This window comes from Pristis pectinata, chromosome 18 (genome assembly GCF_009764475.1).
Source record: "Pristis pectinata isolate sPriPec2 chromosome 18, sPriPec2.1.pri, whole genome shotgun sequence".
NCBI classification, from domain to species: domain Eukaryota; kingdom Metazoa; phylum Chordata; class Chondrichthyes; order Rhinopristiformes; family Pristidae; genus Pristis; species Pristis pectinata.
The window spans coordinates 10761283-10771788 of NC_067422.1; the positions used below are offsets into that span (position 1 = coordinate 10761283).

Below are 10506 nucleotides of genomic sequence, written 5' to 3' on the forward strand. Positions count from 1 at the left end.
GTGCATCTCAGCAGAATGTGGTGGAAACATTTGCATATACATTTTGTTGTATCACGGAACAACTTGCCATGGTACCAATGTGTATATTACGGTTGCTTCCTCGATCAGCAGATATATAATTTTTAGTACTCTCAACAACTGTACAATAAACACTATTATATCTATTTCCAATTTTTCACTTCAAGTCCATCTGTTCCGCAGACTGATCTCCTTGCTTCCAAGGCATATGGGAATTACCTTCTCCTTTAGCTGCTAGCTTCTTTGCAGATTTACACCATGGTGTGACATGTCCCATCCTTTCTCGACGGTAACACTGGACATTCTGAAGCTGGGTGTCTCCGTGGCAAGAATTCCCACCATTTCCACCCATGTGTTCAGGAGCCTTCTCACCTTTAGCACTCACGTGACCTGCTGGCTTCCCTCTAAACCCACGTGACCTATCTTTGTGACTCGGCCTTGATGAAGGCCATGACGCCATTACTGATTCTCTGGTCTGTGCCCTTACACCTCAGGATTAGCCTCCAAGCGAAGCTGCCTCACAAACTTGCATGGTGTCTCTCTATTGGTGAAAATCCTATAATACTCCCTTGAGTATTTGGTCCACCAAATACCCTAAAATTCCTATTCTGATATACGCTAGTTGAGCTATACTCACATTCTCAAAGACAGTAACTTTCTGAGAAATGAAATCCCTTTGCCACACCAATGTTACTATGTCTTGAAATTTGGGAAGTCCTACTGTTAATCTAAAGCTCTAAAACTAAAATGCTTCTCTAAACAACATCTGACAATATCAGATTAAAATGTGTCATCAAAGTTTTTATAATATTCTTGTAAGAGACCATGACTGTGCCTTATGGTGTTAGTAGACTCACCTGCCTCTGTATCACTTTCCGCTCCTCACGTCATCGTGTTCCTCTCTCCTGTGTCCTTCCCCAGGACCTCAGTGATGTTCACCTCAGAGAACAACTCCACTTGGTCCAAATACAGGGTGAATGATCGAGTCTGCTGGTACTTATCGAGCCTTCCAACGTTTCTCACGTGTGCATTTCCTGCCATCCTCACGTTCCTACTCCGAGAACCAGACCCTCTCGTTTCATCACGCTGGATCTCTGTCTCCTGTTATTCTGAGAAATACAAAACCTGTCATCAATGTAGTGTCTGTGGATTGCCATAAATACCATCCGTCAGTTTAGATAGAGTCATGCAGAACATTCTTTATTGAAGGCAGTCATTCTAAATCTAAACAGCAACCTCTGAAACAACAATAAAACAGTTATACCATATAGTAATCTCTGCACTGAGATCAGAAGATTTCTTATTAGCAAAAGTATTATGGATTAAGGGGAGAAACATGTAGATGGAGTTAGGTCACCAATCAGCCATAATCTCACTAAATGGTAAAACAGGCTGGATGATTTATAAACCCTTTCCTCTTACTTTGTATATCTATGTGAAAAAATACTGAATGGCTTTTCTTCCTGCGACACTGTTCCTTGCAATGATCGACAGACATTTTAGAAAATTTTCATTGATAGGTTCTCAAATTGTGGACTTCCTGCCTTTGAAGAAAGTGTTCACAAGTGTTGGGAAAACGAACAACTACATGACATTTTAATTCTTTTATATGCTATTGTCCATCAGAATTAGGCCATATTTGTCCTAAGAATTTTCATCAAAAAGTTTATCTTTATTTTCATATCCCTCCATGTCCGTGAACAGCTTCAGCAATCTGAGATTTCTGTGTTTCTCCAATTCTGGTCTCAAACGCATCCCCGGTTTTCAGCGAACCACCACTGTTGGCTCTGACTCCAACTGCCTGACTCTGTGCTTTCCTTCCCATACCTTTCTTCTTCTAAGAGTCTCCTTAAAAGCTACCGATTTGAGCAAGGTTTTGATCATCTGGCCTAACAGCTTGTTATTAGCCTGAAGTCAGATTTTGTTTGATAGCACTCCTGTGAAATGTCCGAAAATGTACCATATTAAGGATGCTGTATAAATCCCAAACAGAAACATAAAATGCTGGAAACATTCACAAGTCAGGCAGCATCTGTGGAAAGAGAACAAAGTTAACATTTCAGATTAATGATCCTACATTATAACTGGGAAAGAGTTAAACAGTTAGTTTTAAGAGTCAGAGACGGTGCAAATAACTCTGATAGGGTGAGACCAAGTTTGGATGACTTTATCTACAGTTCATCCCCATGGCAGATTTCCATATCTGCAGTCCTTCAATGTTTGATTTACAGTTACTATACAAGTGCCATTTATTGAAAGGAAAAAAAAATTGCTTCAAGTAGTATTAGTAAAACTCTTGGATTTCCTATTAGTGGCCTTAGGTCTGGAGCTCATTGATCATTCATTAATAACATGGCCATAAACTTTATGACCACTGCTCGAAATCCAGCTTTTTTTAAATGCTGGATATTATAAAATTGCATTTACAATTCAAGTTCAATTCAATAATTTTAAAATAGTTTTAGATTAACAGTAGGACTTCCCAAATTTCAAGACATAATAACATTAGTGTGGCAAAGGTATTTAATTTCTCAGAAAGTTACTGTCTTTGAGAATGTGAGTATAGCTCAACTAGCATATGTCAGAATAGGAATTTTCATATTCTTGACAGAAGAGGGCATTTCTGGTTATCAAATTAAAAAGCAAAAAAAAACTGCAGTCGCTGTAAATCTGAAAGAAAAACAGGAAATGGTCAAGGAAGATCAGTGCGAAGAGACAGAATTATATTTCAAATAACGATCTTTCATCAAAACTGGAAAACATTTGAGATAAAACAAGTTCCAAGAACAAGGAAAAATTATAATAAAGTTAGTTACTAGTGAGCTGAGTTTATGAATACTAGTCTTCATAATCTTGCTTGAAGAATTGATGGATAATTGAATAGAAACTTCCCGGATTTTAATCCACATCATTTTTTTCCTCCTGGAATGCTGCCTGTTGAGATTCTTTAATGTGATTAACTCGCAGCCACCTTGTTGATACTCTACATGTGGATGCCAGGAATCATACTGAATTGATGACTGGCAGCAGTGGGTTATTGTAAAAGGGAAGTTCTCAACAGAAGGATTGCTGGAAAGAGCTGAGTCAGCAACTTTCTTTGAGGTCTGTGGGAAGCACTTTTGCTTCATCACTGCCTGAAAATTCCGTTATAAAAGTGAGCAAAATGCGATGATTGATTTATTTTTCTAAAACAGAAAATCTGGTAACTTTCCAGTAATATAGTAAAAGAAACTTTGATAATCTGCTATTGGATAGTTAGTCATAGAGCAATGCAGCACGGATACAGGCCCTTCGGCCCAACCAGTCCATGCTGACCACGGCGCCCACCCAGCTGGTCCCAATTTCCTGCATTCGGCCCATATCCCTCCAAGCCCCACCCCTCCACGTACCCATCCAAGTTCTTCTTAAGTGATACTATTGTACCTGCCTCAACCACTTCCTCTGGCAGCTCATTCCGTATACTCACCACCCTTTATGTGAAAAAGTTGCTCCTCAGGTCCCTTTTAAATATTTCCCCTCTCACCCTAAACTTATGCCCTCTAGTTTTGGACTCTCCTAACCTGGGGAAAAGACTGTTACCATCCACCTGATCTATGCCTCTCATCATTTTAAACACTTCTGTGAGGTTGCTCCTCATTCTCCTATGTTCCAGGGGACTAAGACCTAGCCTGTCCAACCTCTCCCTATTACTCAGGCCTTCTAGTCCTGGCAACATCCTCGTAAATCTTCTTGCAGTATTTCCAGTTTAACCACACCTTTTCTGTAATAGGGCGACCAAAACTATACACTGTACTCCAAGTGTGGACTCACCAACGACTTATACGACTGCAACATAATGTCCCAACTCCTTATACTCAATGCCCTGACTGATGAAGGCCAGTGTGCTAAACACCTTTTTCACCACCCTGTCTACCTGTAACGCTGCTTTCAATGAGCTATGCATTTGTACTCCTAGGTCCCTCTGTTCCATTACACTCCCTAGTGCCCTACCATTCATAGTACAAGTCCTACACTGGTTTGATTTTCCAAAATGCATCACCTCACACTTATCTCTATTGAAATCCATTTACCACTCCTCGGCCCACTTCCCTAACTGATCAAAATCCCCCTGCAATCTATGATAACCTTCTTCACTATCAACAACACCTCCTAATTTCATGTCATCTGCAAACCTGCTGATCAAGCCTTGTGTTTTCGCATTCAAATCATTTACATAAATAACAAATAACAAGGGTCCCAACTCTGAATTCTGCAGCACACCACTAGTCACTGGCCTCCATTCTGAGAAACAACCTTCAATCATCACCCTTGGCTTCCTACCTCCGAGCCAATTTTGAATCCGCCTAACTAGCTCTCCCTGGATTCCATGGGACCTAACCTTCCAGACCGGCCAACCATGCAGGATGTTGTCAAAGACCTTGGTAAAGTCCAAATAGACAACATCCACTGCCCTACTGTCATCTACTCTTTTGATTACCTCTTCTAAAAAATTTATCAAGCAGGACTTTCCATGCACAAAGCCATACTCACTCCTCCTAATCAGACATTGTCTATCCAAATGCTGGTAGATCCTGTCCCTCAGAATTCCCTCCAGTAACTTCCCCACCACTGATATCGGGCTGACCAGCCTGTAATTCCCTGACTTGTCCTTGCTACTCTCGTTAAACACTGAATGACATTAGCCACCAGTCTTCGGGAACTTCACCGGTAGCTAATGATGAAGCAAATATATCTCCACAAGCGCCTTCGCGATTTCTTCTCTAGCCTCTCCTGAAGTCCGAGGATGCACTTGGTCAGACCATACCAAATACCCCCTCCCTGGTAATATGAATGTTCTCCAAAACATCTCCACTTGTTTCCCTTATTTCCTGAGCAACCATGATTTTCTCTTCAGTAAATACCAAGGAGAAATATTAGTTAAAAATCCCACCCACCTCCTGTGGCTTGAGACTAGGCGGCCATGCTAAACTCTGAGGGGACCTACTCTCTCTAGCCACCCTTTTACTCTTAATACAGCTATAGAACCTCTTGGGATTTTTCTTAACCTTACCTGCCAGATCCATCTCATACCCTCTCTTTGCCCTCCTGATTTCCCCCTTAAGTGTATTCTTAATCTTTTTATAGCCATCAAGGGATTCACTTGTCCCTGACCTCCTAAACCCAATGTATGCTTCTCTCTTTTTCCTGACCAGAGCCTCAATATCTCTCATCAGTCAGAATTCCCTAAATTTGCCAGGTTTACCCTTCACCCTAATAGGAACATGCTGGTCTCTTAATATCTCACTCTTAAAAGCCTCCCATTTGCCATTCATTCCTTTCCCTTCAAACAGGCTCACCTAATTGACCTCTGCTAGATCCCGTCTAATTCCCCTAAAATTATGACCCTAACCTGTGGACTTGTCTTATCCTTTTCCGTCACTATCTTAAAACTAATAGAATTATGGTCACTAGAGCCAAAGTGCTCCCTGACTACCACTTCAGTTACTTGCCCTGCCTCGTTCCCTGGAGGAGGTCCAGTACTGCACCCTCCCGAGTAGGGCCTCTGCATATTGACTCGGGAAACTTACCTGGACACATTTCACAAATTCTACCCCATCCATGTCCTTAACATTCTGGGTGGCCCAGTCAACACCAGGGAAATTAAAATCCCTCACTAATACAATCCTATTATTCTTACAACTGTGAGCAATTTCTCTGCACACTTGCACTTTAAGTTCCCGCAGACCATTGGGGGGTCTATAATACAGCCCCACTAGAGTGATCCTCCCCTTCTTGTTTCTAAGTTCTACTCTTATGGCCTCATTGGGTGATCCCCCAAGAATGTCACCTCTAAGTACTGCTGTTACGTCCTCCCTTGTCAAAAAGGTTACACCCCCTCCTCATTTACCTGTACCTCTGTCACGTCTGAAGCATCTGTATCCTGGAACATTGAGCTGCCAGTCCTGCCCTTCTCTCAGCCATGTTTCTGTTATGGCTATAACATCCCAGTCCCCAGAGCCACTCCACGCTCTTATTTCATCTGCTTTGCCTGTTAAGCCTCGTGCATTAAAATAAATGTGGTATAAAGGGAGTTTTCTCTCCCTTTACTGTACCCCTGGCTATCCTGATCACTAAACTTGCTCTCGCTGGCTACTGCTTTATCCCATGATTTGCTCCTGCTCAGAGTCCCACCCCCCCTGCCATTCTAGTTTAAACCCTCCCATATATAGCACGAGCAAATTTCCCTACAAGGACGTTGGTCCCTGGTTCAAGTGGAACCCATCCCTCTTGTTTAGGTGGCCCCTGCCCCAGAAAAGATCCCAGTTTGAAAATCCCAATGGTTGCTGATTCTTGTGTTCTCTTTAACACACCAAGCACCAAATGCCACTCCTTCTGGATTCACAGTGTCAATCACAGACAGCAGTCACACCCTTTCCAATCCTAGTGTCGATGACACTGGCCACACCCTCCTGATTCACAATATCAATCACAGACACTGGCCACTCGTTCTTGATTCCCAGTGACAATCACAGACACCAGACGCACCCTTTCCAATCACAATGTATATCACAAAGACCAGCCAGGCACTCTTCCATCATAATATCACTTACAGACACTACTACCAGCTATCATCCTTCCAGTTCACCACTCTTGCTTTTCTTTGTCTTGCGCTGTCCTTCAGGATACCAGTGAAGACCTTCCCTGATCACTGAAAAACACATGCATCTCATACAAGTCAGCAAGTTGATGGAGACACAAGAGACTGCTGATGCTGGAATCTGGAGCAAAAGAACAATGATTCCAGGTCCCAACCTGAAACGTCGACGATTTCTTTGCCTCCACAGATGCTGCTTGACCCGTTGAGTTCCTTCAGCGGTTCGATTTTGCTCCAGTGTAAAATAGGTGCATGTTTATTTGTGGATTTTTTTCTCTCCAAAGAGTCCACTGTAGTAGTAGTGGGGAAAATGCACCCTGACGTGACTTTATAGACCATGTTTGTCTAATAAGATTAGATCTGATAAATAAAATCTAATTTACTTTTTGAAACTCTGCATGTTGATGTACTGTATTTTCATGTTTATTTATACTTTACTAAACTTTACCAGAAGCATTGAAACTATAATATGTAACACAGTACTTTATTAATGGAATTAATAAGGGTTGGTAACTAAATGAATTTGATTCATTATTGAGAGTTTACAGGGAGAAAGCTGAGTGTAATTTAGGTGTTAAATCCCCAATTTGTGCAGGAATTTTATTCACAGCTGATGAGGAGGCCAGAACTGGAGGAGTACGGAGATCTGGCGGGGTTGTTGGACTCACAGATGAACCCGGTGGCATCAAGAAGTAGCCACTTGTTGCATTCCAGGCCGGGTGGGACATCCCACCAACTTACTTCCACCACTGGGAACTTTCCACCAGCTTCTCTCTCGCCGTATAAATCTACTACAAAAGTTAGAAAAGCAAAATACCTGATTCTTTCCCAGTCTCTCGCAGCCCTGGAGAAGCCTCTGATCTATTGCAAGGGGCGGGACCCAACACATCACATGGATCGAAGCATCCAATCCCGGTATAATGAATAGGACGACGCTGCAGCACCTCCTCGCTTGGAGGTGCAGGGGGGAGGAATCTATTGCAGCTCACTGCAGAGTGCGGGGAAATCTAAGGTGGATTGATAGGGTATTATTGCAAAGTAAATGTTATACTTGCAGGAAGTTTGTATGAAGGAATTTTTCAAATACATTTGTGAATTTTAACATTTCAGGGCACATTAATATATTTAGTCAAATGCTGCTCAGAATAAACTGCTCCCAATCCACATTGCGAGGCAGGTAAAACCTTAACTGTCTTTCACCCCTCAATTGCTCCAGAATTTTTAAAGTGTGATAATTAGACTGAGGTTAAATTAAAGAAAATACGAGTAAATGTCGCCAGGTAAAGTAGTTGAGTCCCATTGCTGCTATATTTGTGCAGGTTGGGACTAAGGAACTGTTTGATCCACTGTTTTTTCTGCTACAGTATTACATTCCAACTAGATCAGATTATTCCATCAACTGACAAAGATTTAGTTGTATGAGCATGAATGCCAGCAAAATCTCCCTGTCAAGATTAGTGCTAAATGAGGGACAAAGTTTACTTAAAACATATTCTGATTTGGAGGTGCAATGGTTTGAGTCTGAGACAATAAAATTTCAGTTAGTTTCCTCCAGAGTAGTGTGGTAATGGGACAAAAAAAATGCAGTGAATTACTTGGTATTTTGGTGTGGGTATATCAATTTTCCAGTATCACATCCGCTGAGTGTTGAACATGCCAACCCACACATATGCAAATCAGTCAGTTATAAACATGTGACAATCTGTTAAAATTGTCTTCCCTGTTTTCAAATACCTAAATGGTCATACACTTCTTTACCTTTTTAACCTCCTCCGCTCCTACAATTTACTGTGACTTCTGCACTCCTCCAGTGTTGGCCTATTGTGCAATAGGAATAGCAATAAGGGTAATGTGTAACACTGAGGATTTGGGTTTCTCATGAGTGTTAATGATGTTGGAAGATATCAGGTCAATTGCTCTTTCCTAATTGTCTTTGAGAGTGGCAAGGAACTATCTTCCTGACTCACGGCTGAACAACATTGCTGATGGATGAGGATGGTGTGTGAGTTTGTCTTGTAGGTGTTGAAGTACACAAGCAAACAGCTGTGTTTTCCATGACCACTTGTAACATCCTGGATGTCACAACGTGTTCCATATTGGGTGATGTGGCATATATCAGCTGATGCTGGAAATTATTTGGGAAAGTTTAGAGCCACAGTGATCTTCACCTCTGCAGTCCAGGCAGATGTGTGTGGCTGGAAGCCCATCCATAGATGGTTACAAATCCCTCTCAGCATGGCATATGAAAAACATAGCTTCCAGATCATTGCTTTTTGAGTATGTGACACCCAAAAGATCAATGGGAACATCCTTCCTGTTAACGTTACATAGAACATAGAACAGTACAGCACAGGAACAGGCCCTTCAGCCCATGATGTTGTGCCAAACTAATTAAGTTAGTAATCAAATGCCCAACTAAAGTAATCCCTTCTGCCTAAACAACATCCATATCTCTCTATTCTCTGCACATTCATGTGTTTATCTTAGAACCTATTAAATGCCTCTATCATATCTGGCTCCACTACCACCCCTGGCAGTGCATTCCAGGCACCCACCACTCTCTGTGTTAAAAAAAAATTGCCCCACACATCTCCTTTGAACTTATCCCCTCTCATTCTTAAATATATGCCCTCTAGTATTAGACATTTTGACCCTGGTAAAAAGATACTGGCCGTCCACCCTATCTATGCTTCTCATAATCTTATAAACTTCTATCAGCTCTCCCCTCAGCCTCTGCCACTCCAAAAAAACCAACCCAAATTTGTCCAATATATTGGATGACCTGTCCTGGACCCAGCACATAGATGCAATCACAAGGCAGGTGCGCCAACATTTTTACTTTCTTAGGAGGTTTGGCTTGTCACTGAACACTCTAACAAACTTCTACAGATGTACTGTTGAAAGTATCCTGACTGGTTGCATCATGGTCTGATACGGCAGTTCAAATGCACAGGAACGTAAGAGGCTGCAGAGAGTAGTGGGCCTGGGCCAATACATCGTGGGCACATCCCTCCCTACCATCGGTAGTACATAGAGGAGGTGCTGCCTCAAGAAGGCAACATCCATCGTCAAAGATCCCCATCACCTGGTCCATGCCATCTTCTCGCTGCTACCATCAGGCAAGAGGTACAGAAAACTGAAGTCCCACACCACCAGGTTCAAGAACAGATACTTCCCTTCAACCATTCGGTTCTGGAACCAACCAGCAAAACCCTCATCACTGGAGTTTAGCAACACCACGACCACTTTGATCACTTTGCACTAAAATAGACCTCATGTTTTTTTGTCCTAATTGTGTTCTTTCTTGTAAAAATTGTGTATAATTTACATTTATGTTTTCCTTGTAAATGCTGCTTATCTGATGCTATATGCCTGTGATGCTGCTGCAATTAAGTTTTCCATTGCACCTATGTGCTCATGTACTTGTGCATATGACGATAAACTTGACTTTGACTCTCACGCCCTCTAATAGCACATGCCCTCTAATCCAGGCAGCATCCTGGTAAACCTCTTCTGCAACCGCTCCAAAGCCTTCACATCCTTCCTATAATAGGGTAACCAGAATTGAATGCAATACTCCAGATGCGGCCTAACCAGAGTTTTATAAAGCTGCATCATAACTTCCTGACTCTTGAACTCAATGCCTCAACTAATAAAGGTAAATATGCCATACGCCTTCTTTACCATCCTATCAACCTGTGCAGCCAATTGGTGTCATCCAAAAACTTACTAACCCACCCATCCACGTTTTCATCCAATTCAATTATATATATCACAAACGGCAGAGGTCCCAACATGGATCCCTGTGGAACACCACTCGCCATAGACCTCAGACAGAATAAGTCCCATTAACC

The 10506-nt window shown here is 42.0% G+C and overlaps 1 protein-coding gene across 3 annotated transcripts in view; it reads right to left on the reverse strand.

The window, feature by feature from the left end:
• usp36 (ubiquitin specific peptidase 36) overlaps positions 1-7537 on the reverse strand; it is a 69843-nt gene extending 62306 nt beyond the window's left edge. For 2 of the 3 annotated variants that reach the window (XM_052033147.1, XM_052033142.1), the window contains exons 1-2: positions 7470-7495; positions 876-1143 (exon numbers count right to left, since the gene is read on the reverse strand). The gene's annotated coding sequence lies outside the window, so the exon portion shown is untranslated. Of the gene's footprint in view, positions 1-875; positions 1144-7469 lie in introns of all 3 variants that reach the window. The other variant, XM_052033144.1, reaches the window with a different exon arrangement.
• Positions 7538-10506: the final 2969 nt, after the last annotated feature.